At 35.4% G+C, this 27,981-nt stretch overlaps 1 protein-coding gene and 1 non-coding gene across 19 annotated transcripts in view; both read right to left on the reverse strand.

The window, feature by feature from the left end:
• Nucleotides 1–27,981, reverse strand: part of LOC106667682 (CUGBP Elav-like family member 1) — a 661,474-nt gene that overhangs the window by 49,534 nt on the left and 583,959 nt on the right. The gene's annotated exons all lie outside the window — the stretch shown is intronic.
• Trnah-aug lies at nucleotides 8,896–8,968 on the reverse strand. Its single transcript has one exon. It is a non-coding gene; the product is annotated as a tRNA-His (tRNA).

A 27,981-nucleotide genomic window follows, 5' to 3' on the forward strand; every position in this document is an offset into this window, starting at 1 on the left:
AAGTTAAGTATATATTTAAACGATGGTTTCTTATATTTCGACCTCAACAGTTTAACTTATGATTTTTCCTTCTTGAAGGTGGGATAATAGGTCATCTCAAAACAACCACAACAGTTTTTATCCACAACGTTTTGGATTTATTTTAATCCTTCCTCAGGTGAGTTAACGCAATGGTTAAAACAGTGGTCGTCAGTCATTAATATTTTATAACAGTTTTTTTTTTTTTTTTTAAAGAGTCAGGTTCAAAATATTAAAACGTTTGTTCCGAGTCTGAAAGACTTAAATATGTACCACACTGGCTCTTTTTTAAAATAAACTTATAAAATATTAATGACTGACGGCCACTGTTTTAACCATTGCGTTAACTCACCTGAGGAAGGATTAAAATAAATCCGAAACGTGTGGATAAAAACTGGTTGTGGTTTTTTGATATGATCTATTATCCCACCTTCAAGAAGGAAAAAAATTATATTTTTAAAATTTGTTTATTATTGATAAAAATAAATAACAACCCAATACAAAATAACCCATGGACCAACCGTTGAAGATGGCGTGAATTTTTGAAAACGTTTGTTGTCAGTATCTTCTTTTTCTTGTGTATCTGTTTCTCTTTATAGTATTGACTATAGGTGTATCGTCGTTGTTAGAAGAGTATACGTCATAAAAATTTATTTGTCTGTTAAGATTGACAAGACGGGTAAAACATTCGGCTTTATCTCGGAACTATTGTTAATGTTTGTATTAATATTTATATTTATGATGTAAACATTTTATCTCCTGTTTATAAGAAAAAAAAAACTTTGTCCCGTGGGATAATAAATTGAAAGTCTACAATTGGTGTAAACTTCATCGATACGAAATGTATTAAATTGAGAAAAGAATTTAAACGCGTTAAGGGTAGTTTTTTTCTGAAAGTGCACGTGCAACGCCATGCAAACGAATCCAGAAATCCAAGGAGTCTGGAATATGTTGTTTCGAATACCATTTTTCCTTCCTTATTACTGTTGGGCCGTCTCATTTTTTTTAGCGGCAACCCCGGTGCTCGTTACGCGAAGAATTACCATATTCCTTACGCCCCTAGCCCTATTTACATGCGGGGTAAAGGAAAAGCAGAAATAAGCCATTTTGTCGGACCGAAAGGGATGCATATGTTGTATGATAATCTGGACGTGAGGCCACGTGCCAGCCTCCGGATGCTTCTCACCTGAATTTCTAATGACGGACCATTAGAACCATATTGTTTCATCTCTGCACAAGGCATAATATTCACCCCTCCTCCGCCTCTGCAACTGGCTGCCGCCCCACCTTCCTACCGCGCACTATTGTGATTTATTTATGCTAATCCGACCATCCATTAATTAGTCAAGCGGAAATGTTTGCAATTGAAAAGTTATAGATTTAGCTAAATTATCTTGCAATGTTGCATGCGATAACGCAAGATAGGAAATATTAAGCAGAAATTCTGGGAGGACGTGCTATTGGGTTGTCCGGAAAATAATGCAGGATTTTAAGTTTTCATTAAAAAAAATCTATATAAAATATTCTGTTTACGTTTACAGGATTACTCATTTGTATGAATGTCAACACTTATTAATCCTCTTCCAAATGATATTGTTTGTTTACCTCTGTAGCATTCCGCTACTTGGAAATAATTCAGTCATCCTTATAATGTCAAAGCGAGAATTTCGTACGATTTTCTTTTACGAGTTTAAACTCGGCCGAAGCGGAGCCCAAACGGCTAGAAACATTAACCAAGTCTGGGGCGAGGGTTGTGTTAATGAGTGCACTGTGCAAAGGTGGTTTAAAAAATTTCGGGAGGGAGATTTCAGCCTTGAAGATGAAGAAGGTCGTGGAAGGCCTTCCTCTCTTAATGATGATGTTCTGCGATCAGTGGTGGAAGAAAACCCCAAAACAACTGTTCGAGAACTTGCAGAGCAACTCAAAGTCAGTAAAACGACCGTCGCTGACCACCTCAAGGCGATTGGAAAAGTGAAAAAACTCGAAAATTGGGTTCCACACTCATTAAACGATCGCCAAAAAAATCAGCGCTTTGATGTTTGTGCATCACTTCTTTGTCGAAACAAAAATGACCCATTTCTGGCCAGAATTGTTACATGTGACGAAAAGTGGATTCTCTACGATAACACTAGACGTTCTGGACAGTGGCTCGACAAAGGAGAAGCTCCAAAGCCCCCAACTCATCAAAAAAGGTAATGGTTACGGTATGGTGGGCTTCATTTGGTTTAATACACTACAGCTTCTTAAATCCTGGCGAAACCATCAATGCTGAATCATACTGTAACCAAATTAATACCATGCATCAGAAATTGGCAGTAATGAAGCCCTCTTTGGTCAATCGGAAAGGGCCCATTTTGTTGCATGACAACGCTCGACCACATGTGTCACGTGTAACGTCACAAAAATTATTGGAGCTTGGCTATGAAACTTTGCCTCACCCACCCTACTCTCCGGACCTCTCGCCTACTGACTACCATTTTTTTAGACACCTGGACCACTACTTACAACACATAATATTCAAAAATCAAACGGAACTGGAAAATGCATTTATTGACTTTATCAATTCTAAAAATTCTGAATTCTACTCAGACGGAATTAATAAGTTACCAACACGTTGGGAGAAATGTATTGAGAGTATGGGAAATTATTTTGATTAAAGAACATTGCTTTAAAGTAACTAGTTTCTTTTTTTTTTGTTTAATACCAAAATCCTGCATTATTTTCCGGACAACCCAATACTAAAAACTGCTAATTTCACATCCATAATACATAAATATTATTTTACTTTACCATTTCACTTTTACTTATACTGTAATTGCTTTATTTTATATATGTAGGAATATATCTTTGAAGTATCTGATAATGTTAAATGTAGACAAACAGTTCTTTTTTTGTGTTTATTTATCTTCCCATGATTTATTTTTGTTATTTTTTTCTACCAGAGAATTTTAATTTTATAGAACATACAGTATTTAAGTGAACATTTTTCGTTTCAATTAAATTTTCCATTTTTTTGTTTAATCTTAATTATTTTTGTTCCATTTGTTATCTGATTTCCTTCCACTCCATTCAATTAGATTCATGTTTAACCCTCTCAAGTGTAAAATGTACATACAAAAGCTGCTTAATATTATGCAAATAATTAAACTTTAATTCTTCATTCGTAATAAATGATTATTCATGAAATCGTCAGATGCGGTCGGGTGTGATGTAGGTTTCAGAAAAACATTTTCTTTATCGTGCCAACGTTTCGATATTTATTGAGATCATCTTCAGGGCCTGGGATTTACAAAAATTGTGTGTGGATTTATGGTGTGTGCGTGTGCGTGTGTGTGTGTGTGTGTGTGTGTGTGAGAGAGAGAGAGAGAGAGAGAGAGAGAGAGAGAGAGAGAGAGATTTCCTCTATGAATTATTAGACTTCGATGAACCAAGTCGTTCAGTATGAAAATGGAATCGGAGCGGGCTAGAAGTATCCGAATCTAATATGGAAATTCTTAGTCAGTTATGCTCTAATTATCGTTAGCCTTACACTACGATCTCAGTATTCCTGAAGTCTCTGACGTGACGTGGTGTAGGATTTTTTTATATTTGTTTTGATTAATCATCTTACGTATTATAAGGACTATGGATGAGCATCCACTTCTGAGGAGAAGCAATCGAGTTGTTAAAAAGAAACGGCCTCAGGGTCTTTTTGATAAATTATACATTTGAAAACAATCATGTACAAAATCGTTTGCGAAAACACAACATAGTTTACATATTTTGGTTTCTCAGAATTATTACATGCACAATATATAATACAAACTTTCACTTATGTATTACATAAATCTTTATCAATTTTATTTTAATTAAATAGAAAATTTAATAGAAACGCGATTTATTGTGATGTTGAACAATAACATATTTTATTTTACTATTTTATACGCGATTTATTGTGATGTTGAACAATAACATATTTTATTTTACTATTTTATTAATGATATAAAATCTTAAGTTTTATATGGAAATTAGGTTAGAATGCACAGTATCTTTACACTTTCAAATTCCATTTAAAGTACGTTTGAAAATATTGATCAGGAGACCGTGAAATAAGCCACGAGATTTATTAGAAAATTTGAAAAAATATTTGATTTATTGAGTTTAATTTTACTTTGGAATTCAATAAAATGGGTTCATAAATATGAATCGAGGAATTAAGCAATGTACGAACATTTATTTAAAGCCTTTTAAAAAATACGCTATAATATATTAAAGCCTCATTAAAAGAGGTTACAATGGCAAAACAATCCTCATAAGATCTGACGGCCAAGCAGCCATTAAAGCATTAGCATGTTAAAGAATCACATCAAAATTACTCAGTGAATGTATCCAAAATCTCCAAAACCTGGGGAAACACAACAACCTGCTTATATCTTGGGTGTCAGGGTAAGGGGAATTTTGGGGAACGAGAAAGCAGACAGACTGGCCAGAGGAGGATCTGCAAGACTATACATATGCCCTGAACCTATACTTGGGATAACAAAAACAAATATAGAATCCTCCATCGCAGAATGTATCAAACAAAACAAAAGGAGAAATGAATAAACTCCACTAGTGCTAGACATAGTAAACTTATGATGAAACAACCCTCACCAAAACTGGCAAAAGCACTGCTGCAATTGGAGAGGACCAAACTCAGAGGTAGGACTACTAACCGGTCACTGGCATCTGAGAAAACATCTACACAACATGGGCTTATACAACGATGATCCCATCTGCAGATTATGTAATGAGGAGGAGGAAACAGTCACTCATATCTTCTTCGAATGCGAAGCAACAGCTCAATGGAGATTCAACCCAACGTACGGAAAAAACTGTAGTATAATTGAAGTCTCTGACGTGGTATAGGATTTTTTTTATTTGTTTTGATTAATCATCTTACGCATTATAAGGACCATGAATGAGCATCCACTTCTGAGGAGAAGCAATCGAGTGGTTAACAAGAAACGGCCTCACGGTTTTTTTTGATAAATTATCCATTTGAAAACAATCATATACAAAATCGTTTGCGAAAAAAAAACATAGTTTACATATTTTGGTTGTTTACATATATAAATACGCTATAATATATTAAGATTTAATTTGAACAGTAGATGTGAGTTAAAAATGAGAACTGCAACCCTTTTAGTTCAATTCAGGAGTATATTTAGTTTATTGAGCAATCTGAAAGTTATAGAAGTTTAAGTACTTCCTGTCATTGGTGTACCATTTGCCAACATAAATGGTATTTATTTATTCTGTTAAACCTAAGCTTTCATGGAACAGTTTGATTTGTTTATTTAATTATCGGTTTGGATAGGTATCTGAAGTAGGATTTTCATATTTGAAAGTTTGTGAAATAATAACTAAAATTCGTGTTTCAATTAACCCTCTGAAAACTCTGTGTAATTGAAACTCACGGAAATCTAATATTAAATAAAGGTACACGAGAGGTTTCATAGAATTTCTAATAATCTGATTTTCTGGTTAATATTGTTAGACAGATGACCTCATAAAGGAGCCTCCCACGTGAAAATGTTGAAAACGCCGTCCGATAATTTTCCTCTGCCGAAGCTACAACCCCGAATGTAAATAAAAGAGGGGATCCGTCTATTTTTCTCTCCACGAGCTTTTTAAACGGAGAAAGAATCCCGTTGCCAAAGTCGGCAGGCAGGCCTGAATACTAACCGTGGGCATTCTTCAACGACGACACGTCTGCATCCTGTTACAGTTTTGAAATTTAAAAAGTCTAACCACGAACCACCGTACGTACTTTTATCTAAAAAGGCCGAAAAAAAATTATCAGAAGCTAAATAACACTTAGTACATTGTCGCCGGCCCATTTCAAATCCAATTTATGCTAAAATCTTGCCTTTATTAACTAGTTTACAATTTCGAAAACATCTTATAAAACAAATTGCTTAATTATTCAGGTGAGTCAACGGAAAATTCAACATTTTCAACGGATCTGTGGTTGAATGATATTTTCTTATGATTTTAACTTTATCACCACAGTTTACAACAGGAGTTGAAATCTAATCTGTACAAACTACGATAAGGATTTGCTTTTAAAAATACATTGTCAAAGCTAACTTATTTCTTTATTTATAAGAATGGAATTATTTGATGGCCTCGGAGATAAACGCTATCGATCGAAAAGAAGTATTAACCTAAATAAAGTTGTGATGTTGGTCGGCTTTTTTACGATCGTCACTGTTGATGCAAAGTCGATAAGAGAATTCGTCGGAAAAACAACAAATTAATGATTAATTGTTCTTATTTAAGACGTAATAACCAGAATCTGTCAATGTGAATGACAATCTCATTTAAATGATCAAAACATCTTTTTTACTACCATCTGTACAAATATATAGATTATGTAATGAGATACAATATTTATCCCTATATCCTGAGCAACCGCCAACTCTCCCAGCTTTCTGAATAGTTATTTAAGAACTATTCATAAGATCATGGGGCCATCTCCGCGTCAATCGCCTTACTGGGTTGAAGGGATGGGTAATGGTAGACATGGATCGAGCTAATGTATTACGATGTGAGGTTAGTTCTTCTTGGAATGTTGAAAATTTGGTCAAGAAAATGTATAGTTATTCAGAAATCGTGAGATGCGGTCTGGTGTGATGTAGGTTTCAGAAAAACATTTTCTTTATCGTGCCAACGTTTCGATCTTTATTGAGATCATCTTCAGGGCCTGGTATTTACAAACATTGTTTACATTTAACAAATACGTTTAGGATGTGAAAAAGTGAATTTTTACAATGCAAAATATATTTTTTATATTCAATCAAAGTATTTCTACTCACTCAAAGTGTGTCTTCTGTGTAATTGTGCCATTCAAGAAAAATACTTTGATTGAATAAAAAAAAATATATTTTGCATTGTAAAAATTCACTTTTTCACATCCTATATGTATTTGTTAAATGTAAACAATGTTTGTAAATCCCAGGCTCTGAAGATGATCTCAATAAAGATCGAACGTTGGCACGATAAAGAAAATGTTTTTCTGAAACCTACATCACACCAGACCGCATCTCACGATTTCTGAATAATTATCGATTAACGGTCACTAATCACCACACATATAATATAGTAGTAATATAAACCTATAATTTATTGAAGCATTTATTGAATCGTAGGTTATGATTGTATAATTAACATACACCCTCAACAAAATATTAATAATATTTAATGGATAACAAATAATAAACCTGAAGAACCTTATTCCTCCTGAATCAAGTAAACCGAAAAGCTGTAAGAAGTACGAGCAAAACGCACGGTTGCATATGCAGAAGGGGAAAATAGACGAGTGTACAGCCCTGCCCGCCATATATCCCGACTGCAGAAAGAACAAGAGTAATATTCTATATGTGTGTTAAAGTGTTCGGAGACGTCGACAATTTTCTCGCTGAAATATCAAGCAACAATAAGCGACATAAATAGTCAAGAAATGAATTATACAGAACGCCCAACCTTCGTAGAAATGCATTTCAGGGCAGACAGCTGCGAAAAGTTCCCAGATCACCACCTTATCTTCACAGATCAAAACTTAATGGTTCCGCAGGTTGTGCATTTTATGACAGCCTGAACAGGTATCACGAGGAACACCTACTTCCGAATCTTGTTAGCTCTTACACAGCAGAAGGTATAGCCATACTGAAAGCGCTGGAATACTCGCGAAGATACCAAATAAAAAATTGGGATTATGACGGACAGTCTCAGCACGATATGCCAGCTACGCACTTTCAATTTTGATAAGAAGTATGAATATATTTTAATCGAAATTGTCAGGTTAACGTACAAATTAAGGAATCGAGGCAAAACCATTATAACACGCTGGATAAAAGGGCATGCAGGTATAAAACATAATGGAAGACCATATACTACTACAATGCACCGACTTACTACTTAACTTAAGCTCGCTGCTGGCAGAGAGTGACACGGAAATCTATGACGCCTTGTTCAAATACTTAAAAATTGTGACATTAGTGTTTATGTTGTTTATCCAATAATTTATATATTTATTAGCGTATTTATTTATTTATTCATCTACTTATTTCTTTACATAGACAGTTACTTAGAATGTTAGTCCTGGTACCTGAATCTGGCTGAATATCCCAGATAAAGCTACAATTTAGAAAAAAAAGACGTCGATAGAAATTTTAAACGAAATCCGCGCTTCTTTCTGCATCCCGTGTTCTCGTAAACTGTTCGGAACAATATTTTATATAAACTGGCATTTTTAGAGTGAAACGCTATGATGTTTCTTTAAGAAGTTTCCGTGTTAAATTGGTTCAATATTTCTATAATAGTATATTACGCTTAATAATTAACACAATGACACAAAGTCACACACAATCCCCAACAACCTACAGAGCTCCTGACGTGTTTCACTATGTCTACTGATGTACTAACGGGACACTAAATTCCAGATGGCTACTCAATGTTAGATAAGTAGTGCTGAAGAACGTGGAAATGTGTTTAAAGATATTTTTTTAAATCTTCTCAGTTCTAATGTAAAATACAATTCCAAATAAAAAAGGAAAAAACGTCTGGGGCAAGTTGTCAACTCGCGTTTGATCGGCTCCTATCCTCTAAGCCGACCTGCAGCAGTCTGTCAGATGAATTTCGGTATTTCATTGTTAACACACGGGATAGGTGGAAGATCTAGAATACTCCTTGTGGAACTCCGCGTTTCTTTACATATTACAAAGAACATTTCCGAATAAAATGTTTGAGCATAAACATCCCAAGGTGGGAGACATTCTCATACGAAAACATTCAAATAACATTTTTCAATTAATTAATATTTATGAAAGGTATTGGTTGAGTTAAAAAAGTCAGTGTCACGAGCGGGATTCGAACCCACGACCTTCGGCTGCATACGCCGCTACTCTACCACTTGAGCTATCGTGACTTCGATCCGCTCGGACACAACTTCCCATCTCAACCTCACCTCTCGAATTTTCCCTCCTTTTTGCAATGTTTCAAATCTTTCGGCAATTTGCCATATTCTATGCACGGCCATCAATGATATAAGGAACATACATACTAACCACTGAACATGGTGAAATACAGAATCACGTATTGTATCGTCCTAGTATTCTTATGCTGCCTGTTACTGACCTACCCACCAGGCGCAATAGGCGAGACTAAGCGGACCGAATAAACGGAATCGACAGATTTCTTCAGGTTTATCGCAGACTTCTTCGTGAAATCTCACAAGTACCACATTTTAGTATCTGAAAATAACCACCATGTAAAGAATAATTAATAGATAGAAATCAATTTTTGTTTGCAAAATTGGATTTGTTTGGCCACTGAGGAAAATATTTGAAGCAGTTTTCTTGTTACGCAGGTGTTTGCATTCCGAGCCAGTATTCTCAACTCGGCGTTTCTATAAATAAGATTTAGTGAGTAAATCTTGAATTGAGAAGGGGACAAAAACCTGGGAGTCCTTTCTCTCCCGATGGTGACCATTTATCATTAGCCCATTCTTAACATTGCACCGGCTTGTGTGCTACAGCGAGAACAAGGCTCGCCACCGGCCAATTAGCACCACGCGTAAAGCAAACAAGCCCAGCCCGTCGTGTTTAGTTCCTACGAGAAAAATCTACAGTCTTTTATCTTGGGCCAGCTCCAGAAAAACCCACCACAACTGCGGAACGCTTGTAAGGACTTGTCAACACATATACATCTAGTAATAAATCGCGGTATGAAACTTGTCGAATATTTTGTACCATTCACAAAGCTTTGTCGAGTGAATTAGTTAATAAAATATCCTGAATACTTTTAAAATGGCTGGAGTATTTGTCTATTCAATTTCATACATTATTCTCCTTGTTACAATACAGGCAAAACAAATCAACTAACTCAATTTGTTCCATAACAAAACAAAATCGAAAATTACGAAGGGTTTTATTCGATATTCTGAATTTTTAAAGTCTTATGTTTCCATAGGAAAAATCCTAAAAGTTTGTTTCTTAACATAAATATTTGGACTGAAAAAACAACAACATAATTTCAATCAAATAACGTTTTTTCCACGTTAATAAAAGGTCCTGAAGAGGAAATAAAAAGCAGATAAGCACTGTAAACATCAAATGATAAACAGTCTTAGGCTGTGGATAAATATCATAAGTATTCAAAAATACCATTTTCTTCGAAGGTTGTCTTTCCACGAGGGAACGGAATTTACTCCGTCTGAGCCGTCACCATCGGTAGAGGGTAAATCGAACAGGTTAAGTTGGACTACGTGGTTGGCAATCGCCCAGTGGATGGCGCCCTGTCGAACTCAAGTCCCGGAATTGGCAAACTTGAATCGGTAAGAAAGTTTTCGGGGCTTTGATGTTTACCGGGGGCGGGGAAACAGCATCTGGAATATACATTACGGATCCGGGTTAGGGTTCATTAAACCTCCCGAAACACTCTTGCGGATGAACTTCGAGGAAAACAAAACTGCGTGCGGAAACAACCATGACAAAACTAATTTATGAAGTAATAATGACAACTCGGCTAAATGTGGCAGAAATGAAGTAAATGATATTGATGGTTGACACAACAAGAAGTCTCATACGTGTAGTTGAACATATTTATATTATTTATATTTGTACTTAATACATAATATAATATTTAAATAAAGGTATTTAAAAATTGTTCTTCAAGAGGAGAAACCACCTCGCTACGTATTACATTACAATAGAAATTTTGTTGATATCTCTTAAGAGAATCTTAATAAAATCGAGAATTGAAAGAAAATTTGTTTGCCAAAAATTCTTTAATCGCCAGGATCATTGAGCTTATTACTTAATTCGGATTGTAAAAAACTTGTATGAAGATTCTGGCGAAAAGTAAGGAGAGAATAGGACCAACTCAATTAATAGTTGCTATCGTTCACAACATCAGTGATATCATAATTGAAACCAATAAAAATAATGTAACTCACTTATATACGTAAAAATAATGAACATAGTTATTCATAAGTCGTAAGATGCGGTCTGGTGTGATGTAGGTTTCATAAAAACATTTTCTTTATCGTGCCAACGTTTCGATCTTTATTGAGATCATCTTCAGGGCTCAAAGTCTTCTTTGTAATTGTGCCATTCTTGCGTGTCGTGTTGAGAGTCTAATCACCACACAACGAACATAGTTTTAATTTTTTGATGGCATTCATCCTGATTTTGTGGAACACCATAATAAAATGAGTAGGAAATAAATTGTCTTTTCCATAATAGCCATTTATTTCGTCAGACGCGATTCGGTCTAGACCAACTTCATCGACTATTTTTCAATTTCAGTTCAGAAGTGGATGTCTGGACGACTACGGACTTGGCGAGTAGTCTGACTCATCATCTTAAGTTTTCTTAGAAGTATAGTTTGTTTGGTAATAAAAACCCCGTCTTCTTGTACAACTTTAATCGAATTTGTTTGGTTATTTTAGTTCCACACATCGAGATATTATTAACTGAAATACCAGCCCGTAAAAGAAGAATAATTATTAAACTGTTTTAATTTTCTCTATTCATGTGTCATAAGCGAGAGTTAATGTTCATTTTTCCGATTCCTACGAGAAAGTCCGAGGAACCGAAACATGTGAATTTAAAATAGAACAAGAATAAGATATCGTTTTGACTGATGAATCATACTATCTCAAATTAATACAAATCCAATTCTTAATAACAATAAGTGAGAATATTTTTATCAAGAAGAAATAAAACTCGTATTGTCCTAAAATTACTTACACTACATAGGAAAGAAAACATTTCATGGACGCAATCTGGAATAAATAAAGTCTGGAACCATTCCATTTTAAATTAGAAACGTGCTTTTACATTCAAAACGCTAGGTTTTTAATAGAATTCTAGCTTCATTATAATAGAACCAGAAATAGCTACTTATTTTGGGTAGTTGTAGATAAATGTATGAATCTAATTGTGCTAATCGTTTTAAGCGTATTGAATTCGAACAAAAGTTAAGTGTGCAAGGTCTGATGATAGTTAAGCGTTCGACTATTTCGTAAACGCTTTTAATTTGTTTTGATTTGTTTACCCCATGTTATGTATTTATTTACTATGGACGTATTTACAAACTAATCAGAACGGGAAAAGCAATCATATAGACGAACGAAGGCTCAAAAAGATGATCAATGCAGGATACAGAAAAATTTCATTAAAATATTTCTATCAAGGCACTTTTTAAGTTGATAGTCTAGCACAATGCACTAGTTTTCGCTTGACCGATTTGAAAAATGGCAAAGAGGAAGGAAAATTAAAAAAAGGTGGGGTTGAGAAGGGAAGTTAGTGTCCGAGTGGATCAAGTCACGATAACTCAAGTTATAGAGTAGCGGCGTATTTATCCGAAAGTCATGGGTTCGAATCCTACTCGTGACACTGACTTTTTTATCTCAACTAAAAAAAACGTTAATTAATAGTCTAGCACAATCTTTAATTATCTGGGGCAGTTAAAAAAAATTAATCGTTATTAATTAATAACAAGAGCTCACACAACAACCAGTTTAACACAGTACAAGTGTGAATGTCCCAAACATCTTAATTAAATTTATGTATGTATTTTTGTCGTAATATGAATTACACTTTACTTCTTTTAATGTAAGCCAAATTAAACGAGATCAGAAATTTATGATTTTAATAAAAATGAATTAATGGTACGAAAGAAAATTCACTAAAGCATCAGAAAATCATTTGATGTGAAAGAATAAATTGATAGTTAAATTTTAATGAAACTGGTCAATCAGCCAAATGTAATTTGATCTTTGGTACAATCATTTCCCAACTGAAATTGTTTGTCGGCCGTAGCCGGGCAATTTTATAAACAAACCTCGTTCTAATTTTTTAAACAATTCAAATCTATTCTTCGACCCGCCTTTATGACTTAAATATATTTTGTTTTCAAGTCAGTCGGCCGTTCAGAAATGAATAGCGCTGACAACTGCTTGTGTTGAAGAGATTACCAATTCAAATTGTACAGCAGGACAGGGTCCCACTTTTTTCGAGGTGGGCCAAGTATTCGAACAAATTGAACCAGGGTTGAGAAAAAATAATTTCTTCTTACTTTGGTCATTCTAACCAGGCGTGAATATGGTCTGAATTATTCAATTCGTACACCCAGAAGCCTTACTTTTTTTTCAACGGCACCTTCTGAAACACCTCGGCCACCCCGCGTCACAAAAGTAATTACGCGAGTTATATGAATAATTTATCGGCTCAGGCAAAAATTTCCTGTTCGCAACCTTCAAACCCCTTCCTTTTTCAAATCGACATCCGACCGGAAGGAGCGTCTTCCAGAGGAGACATTATTTGGCAAGAAATCCCCCCACCTGCCGAATAATAATTCAATTAACTTAGGAATTATTCCGAGCCGATCTGGGAATGACAAGCAATTACTTCCAGACTTACCTTTATCGCCCTGTTGCATATTTTAGGGGTTTAGAAATCAATACTTATTATTTTCCCCATTAAAAAAAGACTCATTTTGCCATAATACGCCTCTCCTCTAAAGTAGGCCGACGCGGGCGGGAAGAAAAAAAATACCAATAACTTAACAAACTTAACGAAATGCTATTTCGGTCACAGACTAATTTTGTTTGAGAATTCGAGACCTGGGTGAGGACCTGAAGTGTGATAGTTTTGGATCTCGCATCCATTATGGTATCGTTGGTTTGGAATGACCAGGACTATTCCACAGGATCTTCGCTCTGCAGCATCAATACGCAGATGGAAGCAGGCTGACGAGCTACCATTAATTATATGCTGAAATGAAGAAAAGCATATGAAAGATCAAAATAGCTTGGATAAGCTGATGTTTGCAACAGATCAGAATTACTAATCTGTATAAGTAAATAGTAATGGCTAGAAATTTCCTAGCCCCTTCCCTGCACTACTAATGGCATAATTTTGTAGATGACATTTCGATGAAATATTGGGAAATGCGACGTAACTCTCAGTTCTTACTGAAACTAATGCAATTTCCCCTGACCCAAACAAAACATGAACAATGTAGACATGGTAAATGGATTTTGTGATGCCAGAGTTCTGTCGGTTTTATGACAATTATTCCGAAACAAGAAAGAGCTATAAATATGTATAATATTTGAAAATGCTTCTCCATTCCAATTTTTAGCCAGGTACAAATAAAATCAACGAAATTGGAAAAGGAATCATACCTTGAGTGTACGAGTTCTACCTACACACATCAACCAAAGGGCTTCCCAAGCAGTACCACAGTACAAGTTTTATCTCTATCTAGCTATCTTTTTATAAGTCTCAACGACTCAACAAATATGGAATGAACAGAGGAGTAGGTTACTTGACTTCAAGTTTTTACATTTCGCAAAAGAACGGGGATTTATGAAAATGGTTGTTACTATGATCAAGACTCATAATACCATCCTGTTACAATTTAATGTTGTGAACGAGACTATCGTATTGTTGAACCTCAACAGAAATACAATTAAAGAAAAACAATAAGGCGTGTCATTTTTCAGTTTTTCAACAGGTAGATAAAATTTAAAAACATAAAAAAAGTACTTTAGAACAGCGAACGCTTCCGGTTCAAAGGTTAAAATGTGTTCGGGTCAGGCGACTGTCATAGGGGTCATATAAAATTCATTCCCCCCTCGTATAACAACCCTTTGAATAATTGAAGTTCTACGGGATGCAAGACAATTATTGTTTGTTGTAGCAACTGCGGTGCCACAGGTGCGCCCTTCTCACTCCCAAAACAGCAAAACTCGCTGGTTGCATTTGCTTTTACAAACTGGTCGAGAGTCACCATCAGCACCCCCAAGAGGAAAGGGAGGGGTAAAAAGTAACCCTTTGAGTTTTGTTATTGTTTAAATTTTTAATTGAAAGCCGTATCTGAAAGTGAATTTGATACGGTCACATAAAAAACGGGAAGATAAGCGATTAATTAATCGATTACCTCAGGTAAATAGATTCCTTCACGGAATGGAATAATTGTACACATTTTGATGCTTCATATTTTTACTTCAGCTTATTCAGAATTTTATTTCATATAATTTTATTACCATTTAAAAAATAATTCCAATTGCATTATGACAAAATAATGATCTATTTTACGCATTAATACTGATCAACTCCATATAACTAATATTCATTGGTTTCTCACAATACAAAAGTTAAAAAGAAACATATTTGTGTGAATAGTATAAAATCCAATATTTATGAAATAAATTCAACAACCGTATTTGAAACCAAAAAATTTGTTTTTGGCTTAACAAATTGATTTTACCGAATTGTTTACATATTTGTTTAGGGGCATCGGGGGCCGCAACGAATTAGGCGTTGACACGGCGCTCACTGTAAGGTAAAGGTCACGGGTTCGAATCTAGCGGCCCCGCATTTTTTTTTTTTTTTTNGCCCGACCCGCGCGAGCCGACCAAAGCCACCCCCGGGAAGAGACCTAGAGCGCCCACCCTGACTTCTTTTTTCTACAATTGGGAACTCCGCCCTCTCTTACGGGTGCATTGGGAGGATATAGATAAAAACCACTTACATCGCTTTACAGCGCTGTGGAAAAGTCCACATCCTCCCCGCAACCCGGGGCAAAAAGCGCCCTGAGCACTCCACTCCTCCCCCCGACGGCCGCCCCGCATTGGAACCCAACATACTAACAATTTTTTTTTCCACCGGCATCCGAAAGTTCATATTACCTCGTGGCTGAATACCATCATAAAAAAAATTGGTTGTATGCAGAGAATTGCAGATTCAGAATAATAAAACAGATTCAACCTTGGATTCGTTCTGTACAAATAACTCATCAAAAACAAGGAAAAAGAGAATTTTAAAACGCAAGTATGAATCAACCCGTACAGTGTAGATATATATAATCTGCAGCATCGTGAGATGCAGTCTGGTGTGAAGTAGGTTTTAGAAAAACATATTCTTTATCGTGCCAACGTTTCGGTCTTTATTGAGATCATCTTCAGGGCTCAATGTATTTGTTTTCTGCGTAACTGTGTGATAATGGTCGAAACGTTGGCACGAAAAAGAAAAAGTTTTTCTAAAACCTACGTCACACCAGACCACAACTCACGATCTCCAAATAATCATCGACTAACATCACTAATCACCACACATAAAACCAACACAGACACAACTACAAATAAATGTCAACATCTATTTTTTTCCAAAAACGCGTACATATCAAAGGAAGAATAAAAGTAGAGTTTGTAAAATAAATTATTCAGATCTCATGAGATATGATGTTGCATCACGAAAAACTATTAACGAGAATAAAAACCATTTATGAGGAGAACTTAAAAGAAAACACACGTAGGGTGTATTAAAAAACAGTATCTGAATTTGACTGGGAGAAAACAAAACTAGGCCCTTTTTTCTCTGTTCGCCAGTAACTTCACACAGAATAAGAGATTCACAAGTTTACGGTATAAGGCGATTTATAAACACACATAAAACAATAAATCTCGAGTTCATGCAGAAGTAAGCAGATATGACAAACTTTGGGGGGAAATCCTGGATATAAAAGTTTCCTTTATAAACCCCCCAAAAAAATCTGCAAAGGGAAAAAATATAAAACGTCCATATGCAGATTATTACATCAGAATAAAACCATTTTTTATGTAAGTATTTTGTCTACAAGAAACATTTTTACAATAATTTCATACTAACACTTTATTACCATGGATCATCTGTTTTATGTCGAAATGCTGGGAACCGATAGGACCTAATCAGCATGATGGAATGCCAGAGACTCATCACATTAGCCGAATCTCCAGTCGTCAGCAGTTCGATCGAAACCGCTGACAACAGTCAACTCGCCACAATTTTTACCTTTCCCGACTCGATCTAAGTTAACAACAAGAAGCAATTCCAAAACCATGTACCACAATTAGAACACAAAACGAAAATTTCAGCATATATACATATATATATACCTCCAAGCCTGGTTGGTTTTGCGCCAACGCGAGTGGAATTGGCATGAGATTGAAAACGGCTTAGGCTAAAATTTATCCTTATGTATGGGACATAAAAGTAAGTAAGCCACGTCGGTCTGGTGAAGGACTCACTTTCACAACTACAGGAGGCATCCATTTCTGTCAGCAGCAGCCAAGTAAGGAAACAAAACATCAAAAATAAAATAAATAAAAAAAGATTGTTATACTGTTTTATATTAATGCAGAAATAAAGTGCAATATAATATTATGCAAATATTCAAATTATTAATATGTATTCAATTTATTTAAAAAAATCCTAGTGACTGGTATTTAACAATGTTGGAATCGATTTTTCTATGGTGTTTTTTCCATTTTTAAAGTAGTTTAGTGTAATTTTAGTATGGTTTGGAGTAATTACACCTAAAAGATCAGACATGAGATAGAAACTAAAATAACGAACGATAGAGTAAAGTAAAAAATCTCTAAAGAAAAATGTTGTTCGTGACAAGACGTTTATGATAAAGTTCAACTTAACAACGTTTACCCTATTACCCTAAAATCAAAGAGATCAATTGAAAACCGAAATGTAAAATGCAATTCAATACTTACGGTATTTAAACATAATTATTGTTATAGAAAAGATTTTAAATATAACTGAATTCTTAGAAGCTTTGACTTTATCTACTCTTAACAACAATTTATTTCGCTTTAGCACAATCCATAGGATTACGGTGTGGGGAGGAACTATTTAGTAATAATGTTTTATGCCCCCTAAAAGTCTATCAAAATCGCTTAATAAAAACAATTTTAAACATACCAAGAATATACATAAAAAAGTTACTATGCAAAGAATTTTTTATAAATTAAACTTATAATAAACAAGATTAAACTGTAGTCATGAAAAAAATAAACTAAACTAAAAAGTTCCATTTTCTACTATGCGGAAATAAAGATTTATTATTATTATTATTACTATTATTATTATTATTATTATATGTGGTAATTGATAATTAATACAAACTGAATGGGTTCAAGTGTGATTCGACGGAATAGATTTGAAATGTAGTAAAAACTCCAATTTTCCAATGTTGAGCGTTACATTCATAAACGTTGATGGCGTAAAGCATAAAAAGGGAAACTAATCGTTTCAGTTGAAGTAAAATGAGGGCGCAGTAAAATGTTTATCACTCGTAACGTTTCGATATTAATTTTAAATTCCATGTTTTATAATATACTTATGATATATATGTAGACCTGATTCTAAATCAAAATTTCAAAACTTTTAATTTCAATAGCATATAATAGCATTTACGAAAAATCTTGAAGATTTTGTTATTTCAACCACGTAATACCTTGGACTATATATGGACATTCGACTTACATGCAATCAAACAGCGAGGAACAGACGAAACCTGCTGTAGATGGATAGAATCAATGCTAAAAAGCAGGAAAGTGCAGGTCTCCATGTTCCACGAAAAAGTAGAAGTAGTGGTGGCGAGGGGGTGTCCACAGGGAGGAATACTCTCGCCTCTGCTGTGGAATGTGGTAGTGGACAGCCTCATATGCGAACTAAATGAAAGAGGAATTTATACCCAAGGCTATGCAGATGACATTGTCATACTAGTCAGGGGAAAATTCAACTCAACATTAAAAGAGCTCACCCAAAGAGCACTAAACCTGGTGGAACAATGGTGCTTAAAGCGGGGACTTAAAGTAAACCCTTCAAAAACTACCTTAATTGCTTTCACCAAGAAAAGAAATATAGAAATACAAGGATTACGCTTCTATAATGAAATGCTGCTTTTAAAAAATGAGGTCAAATATCTAGGAATAATCTTTGACAAGAAACTAACCTGGAATCCTCACTTGCAACATACAGTAGCAAAAAGTAAAATATCGCTAATGACCACAAGAAGGACCCTAGGCAAATCCTGGGGACTAAAACCGAAAATGGCCTATTGGCTATATACGGCAGTAATAAGACCCAGAATAACCTACGGATCACTAATCTGGTGGAACAAAGCTCAACAAAAAGTAGCTACCCAAACATTAGGCAGCTTACAAAGATTAGCAAACCTATGTATCACAGGGGCGATGAGAACAACCCCTACAAACGCATTAGAAACCTTGCTAAACCTACCTCCACTTGAAATATTCATACAAGGAGAGGCTAGGAAAAGCTCATTTAGGCTCCAAAAACAATTAAATTGGAAAGGAACCAAACAATTCGGGCATACAACCATAATCAATAAAATCAGACACCCATTTTTAGAAATGGGGACTGATTACATGATCCCGGAAACAATCTTCACAACTTCCTATAAAGTCTCAACAGACTATAAAGGAGAGGAAGAACACAGGAAAGCACCAGATACAATGACATGGTATACGGATGGCTCCAAAACAAACGAAGGAACCGGATCAGGCGTTTTCTGTACAAGCCCAAAGTATGAGCAATCAAACTCATTAGGGAAGTATACTTCGGTCTTTCAAGCAGAAATACATGCCATCAACGCTTGTGTCCTGGAAAATCTCAAAAGAGGTTACACTGACAAAAAAATCCTCATAAGATCAGACAGTCAAGCAGCTATTAAAGCATTGGCATGTAAAAGAATTACATCAAAACTAGTCAGTGAATGTATCCAAAATCTCCAAAACCTGGGAGAACACAACAACCTGATGATATCTTGGGTGCCAGGGCACAGGGGAATTCTGGGTAACGAAGAGGCGGACAAACTGGCCAGAAGAGGATCTGCAAGACCATACATAGGCCCCGAACCTATCCTTGGGATAACAAAAACAAACATAGAATCCTCCATCGCAGAATGGATCCAAACAAAACAAAGAGAGAAGTGGATAAACTCTAGCGGTGCTAGACATAGTAAACTTATGCTGAAACAACCCTCACCAAAATTGGCAAAAACACTGCTGCAATTGGAGAGGGCAAAACTCAGAGGAGTGATGGGACTACTAACCGGTCACTGGTATCTGAGAAAACATCTACACAACATGGGTATATACAGCGATGACCCCATTTGCAGATTATGTAATGAGGAGGAGGAGGAAACAGCCACTCATATCATCTTCGAATGCGAAGCAACAGCTCAATGGAGGTTTAACCTAGCGTACGAAAAAGACACAGGGAACCAAATTGCAGCAATAACAGTCAATGACTTGATGCTTCTGAGAAGAAGGATTGAGTCTATTGACTAAACTAGGGAACTAGGAAGGTACAATAAGCCAGAAGGCTGCAGTGCCCGGGGAGTGCAAACCCCGCTTCCTAGTATCCTTTTCTACCATACCATACCATACCATACCATACATGGAACCCTCACACGCGATTCAAAAGAAAAGCACTAAACAGACAATTCAGATGTCTTAAAAAGTTACTGGATTAACGATCAAAACTAACTCTTCAAAATAAACGACTCATTTATAAAACTATTTCGAGAACAATTTGGGCATACGACATCAAACTTTGGGGTTCAACAAAACGTTCCAACCTCCAACATATCCAATTCCTACAATCAAAAATCCTTCCAACCATCGTCAATCCTCCTTTCAATATATCTAATCTTACCATTCACAATAACCTTAATATCCAATATTTTCTTGAAGTAGTGAAAAACCGCTACAATATGTTTCTCATTCGGCTACACAAACCCTCATGTCAGAAATCTTTCATCCCGCACCCTTCAAAATAATCCTCCCCCTCAATGGCCTCGAGATCACCTAAGTGACCATGAATAAGAGAGAAAATTATTAATGGTAATATGTAGGAGTGACTACTAATGAATTACTCTGTTTCTGTTTTATGTATATTTTTGTGTTCCATTTTGTTTCGTTTTACGCTGTCAAATGCTATCAAATTTACATAAGCGCAACAATTGACGCAGATGTAAATAATTAAAGAAGAGGAAAAAATACACAATCGGAACAAATAAGGCGGCGAACTTTTTTAAACTATTATTGTAGTTAAATAAGAAACACTGTCCAACATTTTATTTTCAATAAATTCCTACAGTTAAAAAAATTACCACAAAGAGCGAATTGACCACATTAAACCCTTCGATCGCCGACGTGTGAACATGGCCTAGTAAATTTTCAAAAAATTAATATTTTAAACAGTCAACTCGTCCAACTGTCAAGGCGAGCATTTTTTCAACAATGCCATTTATTATTCATAATGGGCAGAGCAAAAACAAAATCAGAATATATTAGCGTGCAAAATACACGATGGGTTCGCATCGCGATGAAAAATTAAACCAACAAAATGGACAGTAATACATCCATAGTGTATTTCGATTGTGAACATGAATTCATTTTTGTCAATCATTGTAAATACATGCGAAATTTCATCTCTCGATTTCAATACAATCAATATACGATAGAATACTATTGTGACTGTTTATTTAAGTTTTGTTCCGTCTGTTAACTGAAATCCAAATCAACTTTTACGCACTTTCTTCTTCTTTATTTTTCGAACTAATCAAAAATAATTCAAATTTGCAATATTCTTCAAACAGGCAAAAATATGGAGAATAAAATTTTGTCCTACCACGGAGATTTCATTCCGATAAATATCTGATCACCATCGCCGTAAGTATTAGCAAAAAAAAAATGCAGTTCCAAACAAACCATGGCTCTATTGATGATAAGGATTTGTATCGAGATGTACCACTGGTGGTGATTTCGAGTTATTGTGATTCGTGAGACGTACGGTATCGTAGTAAAAACAGTCGAAAATTCACCAGTTTTCGTGGTCCACTTGACCAGTTAAAATCTTTCAATTAATTAAGGTTTTTAGTAGAGATAAAACAAGTCAATGTCACTTTTCAGGAGAGAAAATTCAAAAGGTGGGGTTGGGATGGAGGTTAGTGTCCGAGTGGATCGAAGTCACGATAGCACAGGTGGTAGAGTAGCGGCGTATCTAGCCAAAGGTCGTGGGTTCGAATCCCACTCGTGACATTGGCTTTTTTATCTCAACTAAAAACCTTAATTAATTGACAGTCGAAAACATCAAAACGGAACTCTCAACCACTCTCCTGTACAGGTAAATTTCACAAACTGTTGCAAGCAACTATTTTTTCTAGTTGTTTGGTGTTTCTCCAGTTTTCAAAAGTGATTTCGAGTTTATTAATTCCACTTTTCAGTTTGACCATAACGGACGACCTTAAAATAGGTCTAAAGGTAGGCCGATATCAATTACTTTGTTTTATTACCCATACCATACCAAGATCCAGAGAATTCGCATGTAAAAAATCGATCGATACGATAAATGAGAAATACGAGAATTGTTTACTTTTATGATAACTATGATATTATTAAAAGGGAAAATTTTTAAATGAATTAATACTTATAGAAGTAATTAAGTCTTAAATAAACTAAATTATCAATTTGACAATATGTCTAAAGAGTAAAATTGGGGCAAGTTTACAAAGCAGATCCGACAAATTGTAGAAGATTGGCCAATGATCGTCGGACAATCTTGCAACTTACGATGAGTGTTAACGTTCAGTCAATGTGAACGAGGCGGCAAGACGATCTGCGCCGTTTCGAAACATTTTGTGTTGGATTAGGCACAGACTTCAATTTTTCTATTGCATAATCAAATTTTATTTTCGTATTGATCTAATGTTTGTTTTAAATGTTATACGGAGTCTTTAATGATCTATTAAATTTGAGATTTACATGGTTTTGCTCATTTTATGCTTTCACATAACGAGCAGTACTGCAATAGTAGCACAGTTATTATTCATTACAGTTCAAATTTTCTCAACATTCAACTTTTCACTGATGTATAATATAGGGATAGGGATAAAAGAGGCGACCACAAAGCCTTCTGCACCACGACCTGAATAAAATTTATAGTGCTCTTCTGTTTTTTTGTAACTCACTGGCCAGCTTCAGGTCGCTAATCAACCTACATAGTCTTGCTGCCAGCGGCTCTTCGTGTATGATCTTCCTTGCGGCTTTTCTTCTCCTAGTTGCAAGAATCTACACCTCCAAAGAACTATACCAAAAGAAAATGTGTTCTGCGATCTCCTCCTCTTCCTGGAAGTATCTACACAGTAGCACTGCCAGGAGTCCAACCAGAATCCTGGTTCGGTTGCCTTCCAATAATTCCTTTGTAAGTTTTGCGGATGGCCCTTCTATGAATCTCTTCGCGTACATCAAGCCGATGGTGTTGTTCCATCAGGTTTTGGACTCATTAAGGATCCATTTTAAGATTTATCCTCTTTTGTGGCAAGATGGACCTAGAGAGTCCATGTTGGAAGGCAGGACAACAAGTTGTCAAACTTTTCATTGCCTCTAAGCTCCGAATGACCAGGTTAGACCATTGGTGTCGCTGACTTCCGCCAGGGCCTCCATGCATTTCTAAATACTCTGCCTTCACCACGAATGCCTTCAGCACTAGGGGCCTTTAGTGCTGATTGACTGTCAGAAAAGTTGGGTCATCTTCCGGGAATGTGTTCCTAGCCTTTTTCTCTAGCGCAGATCGCTAAGATTTTAGTCCGTCAACAGTAGCATATTTATCTAGGTTTACAGTAAGTTCAGTATTTGGATACATCCCCAACGGCTAATATGCTCATAGTTCGGGGTTCAGTCATCAGTGATGAATTAAAATTGATTTTAAGATTTATTTTAAGAAATGTTGTGAATAATTGAACTTATTTGTACATTTTCTACATTCGGTATAGGAAAAATATACAATTGATAAGATAATCTTATTAAAATGGTGGTTAACAAATAGTGCACGTTTTTATTAAGTATTCTTTTTGCTATGAGGAAATGGTTTACAGCTTGGGTTTTCCAACTACCAATAAATATGTCGAATTTATGAAATTTACGAAAAAAGCATTTTTTTCCCCATTCATCTGACAAGCCGCGGTAGGAATGCCAGGCCAAGTTTAGCACTTCGCATGTGTACACATCAAAGTGCTCCGGGTCGATAAAGAATAAATCACCTGTGAAACAGGGTAAAACTTGCACTTTCAAAGAGGCAGATTTATCGACTTTGAAGCCGGGCATTGGAGGATGGGCAGCTTCAACTTTTGAAATATGCAGGCTACAGCAAGTTTTGGTGAGAGGAATAATAAATGATAAACCCGAGGGAGTAGTAATTTAAATAAACAGTCCATTCCACGCGGATAACGCGACGATGATTCAGAGTAGCCAAACTTTATGTACATTCGTAAACGAAGTTGTTTTGAAAAAATATCCTGACGTTTTCTTGCGCAACAGTTTGTTGGAGGGGAAAGCCCAGGGATGAGAGGTTTTGGATCCACCAAACTCGGTTGTTTATTCTCTTTCATACGTGTTTTCCAACGTTTTAATTAAAAGCCCAAAATAAAAGTTTTTGAACTTTTTTACACATCTATGATTTATTTATATAGTTCTCTTATACTTCTGGATTAATGAGAAATTTATTATAAAGTTTAAGCACTTTTGCAAAGGACTTTCATTACTGTTAATTATTTATATTTTATTAGCGTAAATTTATATTTTTTCTATCCTTTTATAAAATTAATTGACAAATAATTGTAAATGCATTTTCCCAATTCGAGAATTAATTAATATTTGATTGATTTTCTAAAGTGGAAACACAATTTTCATGTCATACAATGGAAACTATTTCTTAGGTGCTTTCCTCTCCACCACCCGCGCCAGACAACAATGAAAAATGAATGAGCAAGGTGCGGAGGGGAATTTCTCCCGACTTAAATGGACTTAATTATTTAAATGTGTTGCTTAACAGAGGTAACAATTTTAAAAATAAACTAATTGCTGGTTTATCATATGCCATTTATTTTTATTATGGACCTATAAAATGTATAGGGCATATCCATCCCATCTTCTGGATTATATCTTATAATATGGATACTATGGACATACGGATGATGGTGCACCCTGCTAACCCTGCTAATGGTTAAATAGGGTCAAAAGTTTAATCAAATTGAAATATTTAATTTGACCAATTTGTGGGATGGTTTTTTTAATAATGTGTATTATCATTTTGTATACCATAATATCGATTTTGCAATATCGTATTTTTTATTTAAACAAAAAACAAAAAAACCTTACGTGTTGATATCTAGTGGTTTTTCTAATAATAAAATTACTATAACCACTTTATCTATTTGAGTGATATCTAAGTACTAGTGCAACTTCATCTCTCATATCCAAGGTTTTTGAATGCGAAGTCCTGGAGGGTTTAAAAACAGAGGTGGATTGAAAATACATTCAAGAAAAACATTCTTCAAATTAAAAACTGATTAGTTGTAGATATAAATACATTTAAAAACTTAAAAACCCAATTAAAGAAATTAAATTAAACGCATTTAATTTATGCGTTCTCAATTTGTCAGCTTTGGCTATAACCAACCAATTATTTTCTAGAATAGTATTTTCAAAAGAAAATCTTGCAAAAAAAGCAGATGCTACAATAATCAATTTCCAAATAATATCAAGCCTAATTTTACAAAAAGTAATGAATCAAAAACGCCAAGGCATCGTTCTAGTAAAAAAAAAAATTTTACGAGGGTTCGCAACAGCAGAGGTTATATCAGCCCTCAGGGTGCCGGTGTTTTTGAAAAAACGCCCATTTGTAAGTATGTCGGGCTCGAATGCAGGGCCGCTGGATTCGAACCCGAGACCTTTAACTTACAGCCATGAGCGCCATGTCAACGCCTAAACCGTTCGACCACCGACGCCCCAACAAATACGTTTAAGTGTCATCAGAAAAAAGTAATGTTTTACATAATGATGATATGAACATTACAGAAAATACATGGATTTTTAAAAAACTTGGGTCCGCATATTTTTGTTGTAGAGCCAAAGGGTTCCATGGCACGAAACGTGTGAAAACTACACAACTAGATTGTAAAATTACATAAATCTAATATGGGCGATTTAAATATTTTAAATCTAATCTGATCACATCGGAAAACTATCTAACATTTTATGCCTGACTTTAAAAAGCGTATATTTTTTCAAAGAAACCTTATCAAATCTTCCTTAGCTATTCATCAATATTAGCTTATTGATTATTAATCATTTTCTTATTGACGACAGAAGAAAACTGACAAATATGTTATTTAACGATAAAAAAAGTTTTTTTCTTACCTAATAGATGAAAAATAAAGACAAAGTCTGTGACTTACCTGAAACATAAAGAAAATATGTTAAATTAAATGAAAACCACAATAGAATAAACAAATTGGGAGAAAAGGGAGTCACTTGATGTCTCGGGCACAATGATTTATAATTAAACCTGCCAAATGCACAATTGCCGATTTGAGTAGTCTGGTCTTGCAGACCCTTTTCAAAACCGCCGACAGGATGACGAGACAGACTCGGATCGAAGTCACAATCGGCCGTTTGATGGCCGATACAGGCAGATCAATTTGACTTTATTTGGAATGGAAATACACGGGGGACCGGCTGAGAGAACGTTCGTCCTTTGACAGGCCAATCTAACGTAGCCGATGGAATCGTAACAATTTACTCAGACTTCCCTTCCACAAAACACGTCAAATTTTCTACGATTTAATGTAAAAAAGGGTAAACGATTCAAACCGGGTCATGGCTGCTGATGTCGGCATCATGGGCGTTTCAAAACAAAAGGTAGATGGGAACGACAATTTTTCTCTTCGACAAGTATTAACTGGTTAATTAGTTGAATACCTTCGTCGGATTCAATTATTCCCAACTATTTCTCTGTATGCGGCAAACGGCGACCATTACCATTTGTATGCCGCCAATTACCGTATTTTTTCGCAGGCCATTTGTCACATTTACACTTTGTAGTTGAAGTAGTGCGTTTGGTGAAACCGAAATGCGTCTACCAGAACAAACCACAGAAACTAACTTGACAGAAGAAACGATCAAATTGCAGGTCCAACACTGGTGAACCTAACCGCTCTATTTATAATATTACAATAAAAGTTATAGTTCAGTTCGTAAAAAAACTGAAAATCGCAGTAACATTAATTTTCTTATTACCTAATAAATTACATTAAATTAATTTTAATCTTTTTATGTAAGGTGTTGGATGAAATAAAAAAGTCGGTGTCACGAGCAGGATTCGAACCCACGACCTAGACTCAATACGCCGCTGATCTAACCACTTAAGCTATCGTGACTTCGATTCATTCGGACACCAACTCCATCTCAACCTACCATTCCAATATTCCCACCTTTTTGCCATTTTTCAAATGTCGTGTAATCAGGAATCGATTCTCGGCGACATATGAAGTGGCCACGGAGAGCTGTTAGTGAAGATATGCTTCGTTTTACTTATTAAATCCAATATATTTCGTGGTCTAATTGTCCAAATAACTTCTTTCAATTAATTAATCTTTTTATGTAATTCACTACTTTCGTGGTCCGCTTGACCAATTAATACATAACAATTAATTAAGGTTTTTAGTTGAGATGAAAAATGACAAAAGGAGGGAAAACTCATAAGGTGGGGTTTTGATGGGGAGTTGATGTCCGAGTGGATCGAGGTCACGATAGCTCAGGTGGTCGTGGGTTCGAATCCCTCTCCTGTCATTAACTTTTTTTCATCTCAACTAAAAACCTTAATCAATAGCTTCTTATGTAAGGTGAAATATTTAAGTCGAAGTCTCGATAGCTCAAGTGGTTAGAGCAGGGGCGTATTGAGCCGGAGGTCGTGGGTTCGAATCCTGCTCGTGACACCGACTTTTTCATTTCATGCAATACCTTACATAAAAAGATTAATTAATTGAAAGAAGTTATTTGGTCAATCGGACCGGAACTACAATGGATCTAATAAATTACCTTGTTTAAACAACACCTTCATTTGCAAGCAGAAATCTAGGAACTTTTTCACCAATGCAATTCTAGTTAACTAATGGTAAGAATGAAAAGGACAAGAAAAAAAGCCTTTTCATTCGCAAATAAGTGAAATATCCAAAGATCTAACCACTACAATTAGATATGGTTATACCATCCATCCCAGTATCACG

Source organism: Cimex lectularius, unplaced genomic scaffold (assembly GCF_000648675.2).
Source record: "Cimex lectularius strain Harlan isolate CLEC.00 unplaced genomic scaffold, Clec_2.1 scaffold70, whole genome shotgun sequence".
NCBI lineage: Eukaryota > Metazoa > Arthropoda > Insecta > Hemiptera > Cimicidae > Cimex > Cimex lectularius.